Source organism: Gadus chalcogrammus, chromosome 2, assembly GCF_026213295.1.
Source record: "Gadus chalcogrammus isolate NIFS_2021 chromosome 2, NIFS_Gcha_1.0, whole genome shotgun sequence".
NCBI classification, from domain to species: domain Eukaryota; kingdom Metazoa; phylum Chordata; class Actinopteri; order Gadiformes; family Gadidae; genus Gadus; species Gadus chalcogrammus.
The window spans coordinates 15,108,912-15,125,579 of NC_079413.1; positions in this window are offsets into that span (position 1 = coordinate 15,108,912).

Sequence of the window (16,668 nt, forward strand, 5' to 3'; positions counted from 1 at the left end):
CGCGGGTGGAACCCAGAGGGAATGAGAAGAAAGAGAAGGGCCTATAAGAATCGGTCATAGTGATACAAGACTACGGATGGCCGTGTAATGGATGCCTGGGCCAAGAGTGGAGCCCAGAGGGATGCCTGGGCCGCGGGTGGAACCCAGAGGGAAAGAGAAGGGCCTATAAGAATCGGTCATAGTGATTCAAGACTACCGATGGCCAAGTATTGAATGTGTATTAAATAATTCTATGTGGTAATAAATGCCTGGGCCGCGGGTGGAACCCAGAGGAAATGAGAAGAAACTAGGCTCGTTGCATGGTGAATGAAATACCCTCGAGACCCTAGGGCCTATAAGAATCGGTCATAGTGATACAAGACTACCGATGGCCAAGTAATGAATGTGTATTAAATAATTCTATGTGGTAAGAAGGTTAGAGTCCCTTTGCAGAGGAAACCGTATGCCTGGGGCACGAGTGACACACAGAGAGACAGTGTGTGTATGCGTGAGAGAGGCTGTGTGTGTGTGTGTAAGAGGCCCAGAGAGATTGAGACGGAGAGACTGTGTGTGTGTGTGTGTGTGTAAGAGGCCCAGAGAGATTGAGACGGAGAGACTGTGTGTGTGTGTGTGTGAGAGGCCCAGAGAGAGAGAGAGAAGAGAACGAGCGTATTTGTGGGCCGGCGAAATATAGAAATAAATCAATCAATGATAACCCGGCTATGTGTGCAACGCTTACCTGCTTTGTTATGCCCAACGCTATTTTGCCGTGTCTGATTAGTGTGGGTGCGGGACACAGAACGAGAGGTCCGTTGATATGTTTCTGTGTGTGCGTCTGCGGGAGACAGAACGAGAGGTCCGTTGATATGTTTCTGTGTGTGCGTTTGGAGGAGACAGAATGAGAAAGGTCTGTTTAGGTGTGTGTGTGAGAGGGAGCGAGAGAGATAGCAAGGAGAGATAGCAAGGAGAGCTAAAGTCGAAGGACGATCGAGAGGGACCATTTTCCCTCTAGACAGTTGGAGGTAGCGATAGAGTGCGTGTTTTTCTAACAATGAACGGTTGTTTCAGGACCACGAGAAGGGGCTCTGTATGGTTTTCAGGCCCAGAGTGTAATCCCCTTTCCCATATGTGTAGTCCTCCCATTTGAGGTCCCCGTCCACCATATTTGAAGTCCTCTACTCCACCTCATGTTGTAGTTCCCCTCCCTAAAATTGTATGGAAGTTAGAACCTGTGAGGGTGTTTTGGTTCGGCCTGACGAGGCCTGTACCAATTTCGGTGGTCAGCTTCTAGTTTTGTGTATATAGAAATTTGGAAAGGGGGAGCAGTATTAAGTTATATATAATAAAGTGAAAAGTTATTTGTGAATGAAGGGACAGAAGGATCTTTTTGTGTGTGAGAGATAGTTATTAGGCCTTGTTCCATGATGGAGAGTTGAGGATGTTGCATTCCAGGCTTATCTGTTAACGGTCCTAGCTGCTGCTTGACCCTGAGGGGAGTGAGGAAGGGTGAGAGAGAGAGAACACATTTCCCCCCCCATTTGTCGAGCTACACCATTCAGGCAGTACAGAGAGACACACTAACACACAGTACAGAGAAAGGAAATAGAGTGTGTTCAACTGAAAGCGTGTGGTGGCCATACGCCATAAAACACCACATATCCAAGGAATGCAGGTAGAGCTCTGTTGAGTTTTCAGGCTTTGATAAATTTGTAGTTCCCTGTCTGCCATGTTTGAAGTTCCTTGTAGTCTCTGTCCATAGGTTTCACCTGAAAAACCCCTCTGCTGGCCGAGAAAAGGAACTACCCATGGTATCTCTCACACCCAGCCCCCAGAGCACACTCGCTTTCAAGGCGTTATGGCTGCACCCAACGTGGGAGGGAGACACAGAGAGAGAGAGAGAAGCCACATTCCACCCTTATCTGTTGTCTTGCACCAAACAGCACCCCGTACTGAGGAGGGAGAGAGAGCGTGTTCTCCCGAAGGAGGGAGAGAGAAACAGGGAGACACACAGTGGATATTCACATTATGGCTAATTTGTTTTAGTTTTAGTTTTGTTTTTTGTCTTCCTAGGACAACAGTTATCATTCATGATGATGAACATCGAAGTTCATGAGGAGGTTATAAGGACAATAACGTTGATACTTTAATGGGACAACAGTGATGCTAATCTAATGCAATTGGACTAAAGAAGGTGTTTCTATTAACTAAGTGATTCATATTATTTTCACACAGGAAAGAATAATTGAATAAATATGGATATGATAAAGATGAGGATAATAATTAAAAAAAAATATATATACATAAAGTAAAAACGTAATCTTGATAAACTGTACAGGTAGGACTACACCTATTAAAATATGGGGTGTATCTCTTTGGTCAAGGATGACAGGTGGATTGATGCCACATCTGCTGGGAAGGGATCCTACATGCTATGTTGTCAAATTGGATTCGGAAGTAGTGGGTTTACCTTTCAAATGCCACTACTGCTGCTGCAACACTTTAATAATTTTAACTCTGATAAATGACTTTTTGTTTTATAGTTTCCCTGAGGAGTATTCATTACGCACACACATTTGGCTGCATAGGGCAGTTGGGGCTGAAGACTCTGTCTCCATCCCTCCACTTTGCGATCTATACCACCATATGGGTGGGGATTGATTGTATCCCAGGTATGGCATCCTGCAGCGAGCCAGTATGGAAGGCTGGTTAGCCAACGACGGGTAAGATCCCACCTTGACACCCGGGACGACCTAAGGCAGGCACAGTCACGATTACTTGGCAGAGTCGCTGTGGGCATTGGCTTACTTGATCATGAAGTCACGAGCTGCAACAATCATAGGAAGTGCCGGGTGGGGTGTAAGGTGGAGGAGGAACAGGGGTCAGATATGTCAGCTCTGGCAGCAGAGGTGGTCTTGGAACGGGGCATGTCGCGTTTTATTTTATTTTATTTTATTTTACCTTTGTGGTATAGAAGCCCACTAACACATGTACGTTTTTCGGTTTAGTGCATGACTTTGGAACAGCGTGGTTTCAGGCGGCTGATGGTAAACCCACCCATATTGGGCTTTGGTTTTGGACATACTGGTTTCGATTTCCCTTCCCAAAAGATTGGCTTTAATTTGCTGATGGTTAAGGTTAGACGTTTCGACGTTGGTTGCACCAACGGCGTTCTTAGATTTGCTTATCATTTAATGTGCATGGTTTTGACCATTGCGCAAGGGGGGAGGTATTGAGGAGAATTAAAAAAAAAAAAAATAATAATAATAATAATAATAATAATAATAATAATAATAATAATTAGAAAACAAGGTTTTTCTTCACCATACTTGCAAACAATGATTGACATCCAGCTAAATGAGTGTGAAATACAGTGTTCAACAGATGGGTAGAAGCAGTCCCATCAAAAGACCAAAGTGCGACTACAGTAATCAAGTTTCTGACTGGAGAAGTCAAGGCAAGGTTTGGACTTCCGTCAGAAATAAGCTCAGACAAAACGTTTATTCAGAGAACACTCAAACAAGTGATTCAACATTTGCATGTCAAATAAAGACTAGATTACGCCCCAATCCTCAACCACAAGGTATGGTGGAAAGAGTGAATGGGACGCTCAAGACAAAAATTAACAACATTTGTGCAGGCACTAAATTGAATTGATGCACTACCACTGACACTAATGAGTTATCGCATGAAAACTAACAGAACGACGCATCTAACCCCGCATGAAATGCTTAAGGGTCGACCCATGCCTTCACTTAACATTCAAGGGTCCCAAAAGGGACTTCCATTAGAATAATTAGAAATAGGATTAAGGAAAATATGTTTGAACATCTAACTGTTGTACATAAGTTTGTAATTCCAGCAAGAGGAACACAAAGTTCCAGGGCCAGAGGAGGAGCCAGATGCAGACACGCCCGGAGCCGACCAACTACCCAAGGATGATGCAATCAGATTTCGGCAGGGTTTGAATCAGTCCTGTTTTGGTGGTCCACTATTAACAAAAATGTTGTTTGGATAAATAGTATATACTATAATCAGCAACGTTTTGTCAATTTTTCCACGGATAAGGTCAAGGGACTATATAGATATAGATATGCTATTGGCAGAGCAAGGAGGGGTGTGTGGGATGATAAAGACGACATGTTGTACTTTTATCCCCAATAACACAGCACCGGATGGGTCGGTGGCCAGGGTGCTGGCAGGGTTACAGTCCCTCAGATTAGATTTGGCAGAGAGAATTCCGGCATTAATGACCCCTTCACAGGATGGATGGAGAGCCCAATGAGCGATGGGCGCTACAGGTGCAGCAGGTGCCATCCAAGCTTACCTGGGGATCGAGAGTTTGGACGAGGGACCACCAGAGGGGCCCGACCTGATCCGGCTGGAGAACATGGAACAGACCCCTGCCCCACTGTCCAAGAGCCCCCCACGCAATGCAGCGCGCCAATACATGAAGATCACCTGACCCCCCCCCCCCACCCACCCCCCCTCCCTTCCCCATCCCAGCCACTACAAGCAAACCCCACCACCACACCCCCCTCCCCCCCGCCTGTGACGTACTAGTAACCTCTCCAGGTGGGCTGCCCCATTCCCGTCCCCGCCAACGGCACCACCCCCCTCCCACCTGATGCACCCACGTCGCCCGGACCAGGGATCTGCGTTCCGGCACCAGGGGCTGCGGCCCGTTCCCTTAAGGCTTGAGGGCGCCCCTGGCTGTATTCGCTTCTGTACGCTTCACTGTTTTTAGCCGCTCCCATATCTATGCCCGCGTCTACGCAACCGACGCCGGGAACGCAAATGTTGTTGTTTATATCGCTGTCCCACTAGATGGAGCTCGGGGATACACACGGGCGAGATTCCAGGGGCCTTGATTGCCCGTTTATCAGATGAGGTCCTGAGCGCAGTTGAATAAAAGGGTCTAATGCTCAGGTGGCGCCTTGCGACCACCTGCCCGTGATGACGCTCAGGACTATTCCGTGGTTTCAGTTGTTCCCGTGCCCCGGGCCTACCCTGGATACCCCATGCGTGTGATTGCTTATTGTTACACGACCAGTTAACTCCTCCTCACATCCTTAGTGTGTGGTCATCTGGGGATGGGTTGAGGGGGATTGCCATTCGTTATCCACCTCATATCTTTCTATTATTATTACTATTATTTAGGGACACGTTTCATGGTTGCATTTCTTTCCTGTGATTGTTATTGTGTAGTATTTGTGTGATTGTTGCATTTTTGTTTATTGTTTACTGTTTGTTTTATTGTTGCATTTCGTTGTTATTATTAGGGTTTGGTGTTAGCTTTGTTGTTGGTTGTTGTTGTTTTTTGGTATCGTTTGATATTTGTTTTTTGTATTATGGTTTGCTTGTGGTATGTTTTCGTGTATTATCTGCTGCCAGTATTGTTGGTATTGCTGCTCGCGATGTACGGCCGGGGTGGATGCCACCCCCTAGGTGGGGTGTGTATGGCATACCCATGTCTGAAGCATGGGTGGCGTTTCTCCCACGTGGTTCCCCATACACCCGGTCCAGCGAGTTGTTTTAGTCCCATGCTCATGGTTGTTTGTTTTTATGATTGTTTTGCCTTCTTTCTGTTACTTCTAAAAGTGTTATAATGATAGTCCCGCGCTGGAGTCCTATCCCTCGTATCCCTAATGAGTAAAAGTCGTCTTGCGACGACTTGAGGGGGATATGTTGGGCAAAATAACCTGCTGAGCACATCACATGTACATTATAAATATAGCTAACTCCCACCCTAGCTTGAGGAGCACAACACATGGCAGTCACGTTACAATATAGTCAAACTTTTAACACATAACACACACATGATAACATAGTCAGGTCGAGGCCAGAGCTAAGGCCCCATTTCTCCGCCAGGCAAATGGTAAACACTCAGACAATGCACTGTTTCATCCTCAGAACGGGAGGGCCACAAACAGGAGACTCTTTGAGGCGCTCCCCCATCAGGAAGAACACGAGAAGATACACTAGGGCCTGAGAGCCAAGGTCACGCAAAGACACACAGAACCACATACGTCTCAAACGCACACACCTCACCAAGAGGAAGATACAGCATAAAACTGTATCACACAGACACTTCTCCCCTCTTCTTCTGAAGCAGACCTTCCACGGAGGCGAAGCTCTGGACGAACCATCAGCGCTGATTAGGGACTTAGACATATTCGATTTCTCACGCTTTATGACTCTGTATAACCGTTGCCACTTTACTTAATAAATCCAAGGTCCTCGTGCCGACAGACTTTATTACCTCTCCGTCTCATTTCATCTGGTCCAGTAACTAGACAGACCGTTTTTCCCAACAACTGGCAGGCCGGACCTTGAAAGCAAAGTTTGAATTGGAGTACAGTATACCCATACAGTCCCCTCAGAGAGTAACTAAACAGAAACATTGTGTGGTTGTGCGGCCAAAAGCAAAGCAATGCTTTTGATGTCTTCAAGAGTACTCTCACAACCCATCCAAGCCCAATACAAGCCCTCTATGAACTCGCAGCAGACACCAAAGTATCAGCAGACATTTCCTCTTCCAGCGTTCTCTTGCAGACGAAAACAACGCCATTTTTATGCGCATCAATGGTGTACGCATTCAGGGCCATGTCAGAGACTTTGTGGACTTTCTCAATGTCCTACTTTCTGAGCTGAGATGGACCCAAAAATCCCAGTAGCACTGGTAGGCTCAGAACAGCTTGATGAACTTCACAGCCTATCCAAAGATTTTTCAAAAGGCTCATGTACTTAAGTAACCTGTCCTCCATAGCCTGCCATCAGAGGGCCAGAACAATCAGCCAGAGAAACAGCTTACTGATAAACATGTAAACGCTGTCCTCTTGACGCTCCCCATAACTGAGAGTAGCATTCGAGTATGCTCCTTTCGTGGTTTCCGTCTCTATAACAAAAGGTGTGGTAAACGTTTCGAATACAACCGAATTGTTTGTTTGACATAAATAACAAAGTGGGAAGAAATTCGCATTAGCCTACAGTATATTCTAAACGTATTGTTGGACACCAAATTCAGGGTTGCCAACAGTCATGCCCCTGGCGTGACTCTCACGCTTTCACCATCAATCTCACGCTGTCACGCACACGCAAGAAATGTCACGCCAAAATAAAAAATCCTCCCGTTCATTTTCTGCGGGAGCAGACTAACAGCTGTAACATCTGCCTACCTACAACGTGATCACGGCAGTATTCTCTGATCGTTGATTCGCTGAAAACCACGCACCTGATACTAAGTTGCGTTTGAAAAGGTCAGAGAGAGTTCAGAGCCGGAGTCGGAGCCCACTGATGCGCGTTTGGGGATGGGTCCGTCGCGACCGATCCGTTCACAACCAACGATTCTTTTTTTTTTAACATAAAACAAAAATATGGTCACGTAAATAAAATATACAAACGATCAGAGCTTCGTCTCCCCGCCACCTTATATCGATTAAGTCTACAACGTTCACAAAGATTCAGCCAATGAGAGGTAGCAATGGTGTTGCCATGGCACCTGGTTAAACAAATGACAAGGTGGTACCGTCGAATTTGCGCGCTTTCTCTGTCTGACGTATCTTGGGTCATACCATTCGACGTGGAGCCACTAATATATCCCCCTACATTTCCAAAAATAGACTTGACCTCCATCTGTTTATTGGATAAACGCATTTCCCAATCCCATGAGCCTTTTCTCCATTCTACGTCAATTCAAGAACAAACAAATAAATTAAACTGCAGTTCGTATTTTTTTATTTATGACCATGAAAGTTCTGTAATGCCTGAATTATGAAGAATTAAATGTAAAGTAAAATAAAAATTATAAAACCATGAATGACATATAGAGAGTAAGCAAGTGGTATAAATATTGGTGGGACGTTTGCCAATGCAAAATAGTATGTCTTGTCGATTTTCACAGGGGTAGAGCCTAGTCCAGGGCATATCTTGGAATACTTGCGAATCGGGCTAGTGGCACTTTTAAATTCCCCAAATGATTCAAGGTGGCCCAGATTGTCCATTTTGTCCATTCTTTAACTTTTTTTCATAGATGAGGGTTTATACTAAACGAGGACTATTTTGTATAAAACATTTTTTTAGGGTTATGGGTCGTCCAAAAAATTAGCCGCTCACACTAATATTTTAGAGTCTCACTCCAGCCAAAGTCCCAAAGTTGGCAACCCTGCCAAATTAGAAATAATAAAGGTTTCAAATAGATTATATTACAACGTTTAACTTGACACCATATGAGAACGTGCAGTAAACGAGTAAAATACAAACAATTCCAAATATTTCTTTGACACCTATTGAGAACTTGCAATACATGTCAGGTAGCGTATTGATTTCAGGCTAGTTATCAAAACGACAATTTTAGCAACACCTTTATGCAACAAAAAATGTAAGTTTAAGTTTGAAAACGTCGTGTGTTAGTTGGGTAGATTATGGCTATATATTTAAAAGACAAATAGAAGAACATATATGATATCTCATCGAAATGACTTACCATTCCTCCAGAGTTGACTCAAATTACCTCGAATAACTATGACCTGGGCTGTTGGGCAGCCGTCTGGCTGCGTCAAGTAAAATGACCAAGGCAGTGCACATTACGTGACAACAACTTGAGTGGTTACACTCAAGCTACCTACACCTGGCCTCTCACTCAACGGGATTCCGGCGAAGAACTCAAAACATGTTCGGTTTTTCCATCTCCGAGGACGGATCAAGGTGCGCCAGGTCCGCCTCAAAGCGCTGCTCGAAACGGGCTGAGGTGACGCCAGCTGGCCTGAGATGTATTCTCTCACATTGTAAGAATATAGACCAGTGAAATGCAATAGACTCTGCGTTATTGAGTCTGAAACGCAGAGCCATTCACACAGCATATGGACTAAAAAGATCAAATCGTTACTTTTCGATCCTTCATGTAAGCCTAACTAAGGGTATGCCTATTGTGGTAACCCGAGGGCAATAATGCACGCACACTTGTAACTCAGTTTAACGTCTTTACTGAAACCATGCTCACAGCATAACAGCCAAGGTATACACAAGACATTCAGGTGCAGAGCAATCACTAGAACAATACGGCGGGGTACACAGTTATAAGCACAGAGGTTCCGGGGTGCAGGATATAAATGAGTGCAACACTAATTCAGTCTATAACACCTATAATGATGACAAAAAATCGTTGATATAGGGAAGATTTCTTCCAGATTAGTCTAGGTCTGAAGACACCTTTATACCTATATTTCACACCTCATCTGGAATTTAAGGTTTTCCTCAAATCAAGCTCGTGGCACTCAATATGTAAACAACACTAATAATCAGAGGTAAATCATCTCTCAATGAGCTATAGAGCTTAAGAAGCAAAAAACAACTGAAACAACTAAAATACAGTGTATCTTCAACAAATCAATACAATTGTAGAAAGGGTGGGGTCGGCCCTCTCCCCCTTCTTTCTGTCTCCAGCACACATGAGTTTTAAAGTTTACGAAAAGGAGAATACTGTGTTTGCTCTTATTGTTATAATGGTGTTGTAAACCGGCAGCTCGGTTATTGAATCATAATGCTTTTGTGATTGTATAGTTGTATTCTTTGGGTATAGTTAAGAACTAGAAATGTGTAGCCTATGTTGTGTTTTTACAACGCAACTCAGCATAAAATTAAAGAGTTTATTCAGGGAAGATTCACATCTGAGCAAACTGAGTGTGATTGACACAATCAGTTTTCATAATATGCGTCAGTCAATTCACTTCAGGGTTGTTGGTTTGGCTTTTGGGTGGTTTTTATGCCATTGCTGGTACTGGGTGTGCACTAGGATAAAATCGTTCAAGACAACATTATGCTTAAAAAGTATTGCAATCATTACAGTCAGAACATCAAACACTTCACTTCTTCATGGTTTAAGAAGCATTATCATACTGTAATGGCCAAATGGAATATACAAATTGGTTCTTAAAACCTTCAACATTAATGTTCCAAATATGTAAGCAATAGGCAATTTAAACATTGATGTTGAGGAAAGTCATGGTAATTGCCATCAGGGTCACTGTAAGATATGAGCTGATACCGGCCATCTGATGGGAGATTCCATGTTCTATAGCTCTCATTATGAGGCCTCGGACATATATATATCCACATAACCCTAGCAAGTCAAAAAAGGCAGTAACCAGAGTGTTCTAAACAGCAACAATGATGGGTTTCCATCGTCCAAACATTGAGTCCAACCAGCCAGACCTACTAGAATCATCATGCCGCTGTGTGGGGTTAGGATTGAAAGTGCAGCAGGTATCCCCAAACATCCCACCTTTTTCGGGTGAGATGTCAGTGGAGTGGTCAGTGTGTGTGGTGTTGGAGTCTGGTCGGTTGAGGTACTCTGTCAAGTAGATGGGGACAGTGATCATCAGGGCGATGACTAGGAAAATCCCTATCAACCTGCCTAATTAGCAGAAAAGCCAAAGTGGTGGACAGTGGACTTATAGGCAGGAGCAAACCAATCAGCCCATCTGGGGTGAGAATGCGAGCGAAGTGCGGACTGAGAGAGAGACCCGTATTACTAATTGAAATAAGTAATAGCTGTTAAGACCCTTATTAGGCATCCGACGTAGCAGGGATTCAAGACAGCATGAAAGGATTACATTGATAGGAACCGTTCAAAATAAAAGCATTTATTATAACAAATACACTTCATCAATTATATAATATATATTATTCACAATATATATTATTTATAATATTTCCCTAAAACCAAAACCAACTCAGTAAAATTGTAAAGGAACGAATATCTTCTTGGTATCCAACAGCAAAATAATAACCATAAAATCCACTGTCCCTTAAAGGCCCCATGCTATTTTATGTATTCTTTAATATAGGTATTAGTGGGCAACTAACACAGTATTCAAAGACGTTCCCTAAATTCAGCCGTGGTGCAGAGTTACAGCCACTCTGAGCCAGTCGCACATTGAGCTTCCCCCAAATGCGCTGTTTCGGTGGGCGTGTCAAGGAGGAGGGTGGGGGTGTGGCCCTGAGCAGCTTGCAGCCACCATGCGCTCTATTTACAGTGGATGTATCGCAATGGTGAGGCGCACACAGCCTTTAACCGTGTTCTGTAAATATTCTAGAACACACGGGAGTCCTGGAGCTCTATATCTAAATATTATCATATAGCCTACACAGATATCTATATCATATAATATATATTATCACGGCCAAAAGCTGTGTGAGCCGATATTATTAATCTCAAACGACCGCGTTGGGTTCTCCGACGTTCCTGGTTCTTCAACGTCCACATCAATGTGAATACACACGCTGTAACGCAAGTGTTTCTTGTCGGTTCTTTGACGTGTCTTGTATTTCCACAACGAGACTGTCGTGGGGGTTATCTGAGCCATGGTTGAGAAGGAATTGGGGGAAAGGAACTTTGGTTTGACTCGCTGAAGTACATGAACTGCGACATGCCGCCGGTTGCCGCGAGGCACCATCGCCCGGCAGCGGGCAGCCGGCAGCGCGCGGTTCAGTCGACTTCAGGTTGATGTGAAAGTGGAAGAACCAGAGACGTCGCAGAACCCGACAAAGTCGTTTGTGATTCATAATATCGTCTGGAGGCGCACACAATATGTTATATGATATAGATATCTATGTATTATATGATATTATTTAGATATAGAGCTCCAGGACTGTAATGCAAGTGTTGTACACTTCCTTGTTATTTGGATAACCGTTCTGCTGTTGGTGTGATGGCGCATAACACGTCGGACTCTCGTATCTGGTATTTCTACAACGAGGCTCGTATTGAGGGTTATCTCAGCCAAGGTTGAGAATGAATTGGGGGGAAGGAACTTTGGCTTTGACTCCCTCAAGAACATGAACCACGACATGGAGGAGAAAGTGATTGTTGGCGGCGAATGTCTCCCGCTTGAGCCCCGCTGAGGGACCACCGCCGGAGGCGGAGGTGCATAAGCGCTGCCCGGCAAAGATCCGTTTCTCCTCCTTGTCGTGGTTCATGTTCTTGAGGGAGTCAAAGCCAAAGTTCCTTCCCCCCAATTCATTCTCAACCTTGGCTGAGATAACCCCCAATACGAGTCTCGTTGTAGAAATACCAGAGACCAGAGTCCGACGTGTTATGCGCCATCACACCAACAGCAGAACGGTTATCCAAATAACAAGGAAGTGTACAACACTTGCGTTACAGTCCTGGAGCTCTATATCTAAATAATATCATAATACATAGATATCTATATCATATAACATATTGTGTGCGCCTCCAGACGATATTATGAATCGCAAACGACTTTGTCGGGTTCTGCGACGTCTCTGGTTCTTCCACTTTCACATCAACCTGAAGTCGACTGAACCGCGCGCTGCCTGCTGCCGGCTGCCCGCTGCCGGGCGATGGTGCCTCGCGGCAACCGGCGGCATGTCGCAGTTCATGTACTTCAGCGAGTCAAACCAAAGTTCCTTTCCCCCAATTCCTTCTCAACCATGGCTCAGATAACCCCCACGACAGTCTCGTTGTGGAAATACAAGACACGTCAAAGAACCGACAAGAAACACTTGCGTTACAGTGTGTGTATTCACACACACACATGTGGCGCTCGCACGGTCGAGTCTCATTGGCGGGCCAAAGTCTCTGGGCGGGCCAGGCAGAGTAAGGGGAGGAGCTGAGATTCCTGATGACGTCATGAGCACAGACATTCCAAATCAGCGCGCTTGAGCCTCCGTTTTTTCAAAGGCGAGCAGAACAGCTAGTGCTAGTTTTATACCAAACGCAAGTTTTAGCCACTGGGGGACCATAGGCAGGCTAGGGGAACTCATATTTATGTTAGAAAACCTCCCAAAGTGAGATTTTCATGTCATGGGACCTTTAATCAAAATCCACAATCTAGGCTTGAACAAAAAACACACAAAAAATACAATACACTGCATAACTGCAGCTCTAACAAAGACAAGAGAAATAGAATTAAATGTATTGATGGGCTTGTGTCCATGGATGTAGGCTATAATGACAAGCTTGGGTCACACTTCAGAATTTTAAGGCTCACTGATGCAGCCTTCTCACTGGCCAGTGTAAAGAATTGCCTCGACATACCATTCAAACTACAAGAGCTATGGCAAAAATATCAAACACGTTTTAAAATGATTGGGATGTTACAGAGAGGATCTGCTAGTCTGGTTCAATTATAAAGGCCTGTTTAACACCTAGACCTTGCTATTTCATACCATTGCTAAAATTATTCTCAAGGATGCATACAGTACATACCTGAGGGATAAAATTGATATTTGATGGCATAAAACAGCTTATCTACACTATCCACTATAAATACAAACAGAAAAATGCTGATGTGTTTAATTGAGGCGAGCTGTGGCCAATCTCTCACAGCTTGGGTGGGCCGGAGAAACTGCGTTTATAATATTAGTGTGCTTGGACCAGGTTCAGTCCAGTTCAATGACACCTTAATAAGGCTGCGTTGTGGTCGTAAAGTTCTACTGGTGTACAGGCAAGTGTCAAAATTGTAAGATATCTACCTTTATTTGTGTCTCATAGTAAGACATCGCTCCCAACTGATAATTATTTCAGGTGGAAATGTTATCTTCCACTTATGCTGTGTTCCATGGCTTTATTCACTTTAACCAAGTATCATCCCCATTGAATATTTCACTTGCACAACAATCTTTCTTTTGGCACAAAGATGACATTATCGCCCTTGCAGTTGTGGAGATATACTCTATTTACTTTGGGTATGTTCTTTCCTGAAAAAAACTATAGAATATATAGAATATCAATATTTTTCCAGGTATAGTGTCAAAGTTAGAAAATCCAGTATCGTGACTGACAACACTACTAGAAACGAGATTGTGATTATTCAGTCAGAGCTACAAGAAACGTGAAAGTTAAAAAAGACATATCTTTGCTACTACCTCTGACATTTAGTTAAAGGGCAACTTCACCCATTTCACTTAAGCTTTTTATCGTCAGAAACACACTCATATTTTTGAATGGTCGAGCATCATTCCCTTATTTTCTGGAGAGACTGGAGAGATCCGTATCAATCTCCAACACTTCCTGTTTTCAATGACGCAATATGACGATTTTTGCGTACAAGAAAATAGGAAGTGTAAAAGGGGATGATTCTCGTAAGACTACAACCACTAGTCCCACCCCCCTCTAGGGGGTGGGACCCACTAATAGGTCTGTAGGTTTTACAGACCTATTAGAGCAGTGCCAGTGGGTGGGACTTCACCACCAGAAACTAACATCCACAGCGTCTGAAGCTAAGCTAACAGAGGCTGTTGATACAACTGAAGTACAATGGTGGAGGGTACTGGATCTGACATAGAAGATGGCACCATGCAAAAGTTCACCATTTCGAAGGAAATACAAACGAGGACTACCGTATTTTCCGCACTATAAGGCGCACCGGATTATAAGGCGCACCTTCAATGAATGGCCTATTTTAGAACTGTTTTCATATATAGGGCACAACGGATTATGAGGCGCATAGAATAGAAGATACTGCAGTCAAGCGTTAGACTGGGGTTGCGTTATGCATCGACTAGATGGAGCTGTGCTAAAGAGAATGTCAAAACAGTCAGATAAAGTCAAACTTTATTAAGCGTTCTGACAACTCCGTTCACTCCCATGGTAACGATGTTCAAACGTTAATGTGCATATTAACAATATCTCCCAGCCTTGTTCAGTTGTAAACACGTAAAAGAGACACAGTCTGATACCGCTAATTCAAACGTTAGTGCATAACTCAACATTGTTCAGTTACGTATAACACGTAAGGCTCACTTTTTCAGTTCATTCCCCGTCCACGAATCCCTCGAATTCTTCTTCTTCAGTGTCCGAATTGAACAGTTGGGCGAGTACGGCATCCAACATGCCCGGCTCCCTCTCGTCATTATCCGAGTCTGTGTCGCTGCTGTTGCCTGGCAGTTCAGTGATTATTCCTGCCTTTGTGAAAGCTTGGACCACAGTTGAGACTGATATATCAGCCCAGGCATCCACGATCCATTGGCAGATAGTGGCGTAAGACGCCCGGCGCTGTCTCCCCGTCTTGGTGAACGTGTGTTCGCCTTCTAAGGCCCCGTCCACACAAAGCCGATTTTATGGTGAGACCGCATAAGTCTTGTCCTTTCGGCCGACGTCCAGACGGAGCCGGCGAATCCGGTGCCCGAAACCGCACATTTCTGAAACCACCCTCGGTGGTGGTTTCAAATCTATCCGGACCTATGCGGTTTCGTGTTATGATTCGTGCGGACGTCTGAAACGCTTGATGGCATTAGCCCCCCACCAGCTGCGGGACGTCAGAGTTGCGTTGAATTTTTTATTTATTATTTTATTTGTATTCTTTTTGTAGCTTTAAATAAAGCCCCTTGATAAATGTAATTAGTAACTGTACATTAAAAAGTATTTCTGCTCTATTTAAAAGGTTGAATCTCCTCGTGACTGAATGTTTGTATACAGCGCGCAGGCTTGATGCGTTCCACTTTTTTCTGTGGAGAACCAGCGCCTTGAATATTTACTACAGCGTTTCTACTACAGCTCGAGGCGGTTTGGAAATGACTCTGTCTTTACGGAGATATCCCTGAACCGCATAAAACGAAATTGGATCGTTTTCACCAACTAATACTCTTCACTAGAAATGTTGGTAACACTTTAGTTTGATAGTCCACTGTTGACACTCAACAAGCCATCAGTAGATATTCAGTTGCATGTCAACAGTGAATGAGTTGACATTCAACCGAACTATCTCAACTGATAAGCAACATGTATTCAACTAACTGTAAGTTAACTATAAGTTGCACTATTAGTAGATGGTTAGTTGATATTTGACAGTGCTTGTTCAACAGATAAGAAACATGGATTCAACTAACTAAGCAACATGTATTCAACTAACTGTAAGTTAACTATAACTTGCACTATTAGTAGATGGTTAGTTGATATTTGACAGAGCTTGTTCAACAGATAAGAAACATGGATTCAACTAACTGTCTGTTAACTATAAGTTGCGCTATTAGTAGATGTTGTTTTGTACACGTAGCATGCATTCAACTAACTGTCAGTTAACTATTAGTTGCATTATTAGTAGATGGTTAGTTGATAATCAACAAAGCTTTCAACAGATAAGAAACAAGCATTCAACTAACTAATTTAACTACACGTTGCACTATTAGCTGGTGTTTAGTTGATATTCTACAGAGCTTGTCAACAAATATGTAACATGCATTCAACTAAGTGTTAGTTAACTATAGTATATTTTTATTTCGTTCATTTATTTTTACAAAAACAGTCTGCAACAGACATTGTGCTTTTTACTACATGTTCTTTACAAATATTCAACTATCAGTTGAGTGTCAACTTCTAGTAAGTTGACTATCAACTGCTGTTATTAACCAATTCTCAACTTACGTTTCATATGGATCAACTTACCCTCCACTCACAAGGAACACATCTAATGAATAAACAACCCTCTGTTGATCATATATGTTCATTGTAAAATAAAGATGAGAATATTTTATCAATCAATAGGCACCCTGTGTAGGTGACAACCTGTTGATTGTCATATGACTGTCGACAAACTATCAGTCAATATTCAACTAAGCATTAGTAGAGAGGTCTTAGGACTGTCAAATTAAAGTGAAAACAGTTTAGTGTCTACACACTATTAACAGAGCAAAACAGAGAAAATAGTTGACTATCAGTTGATTCTC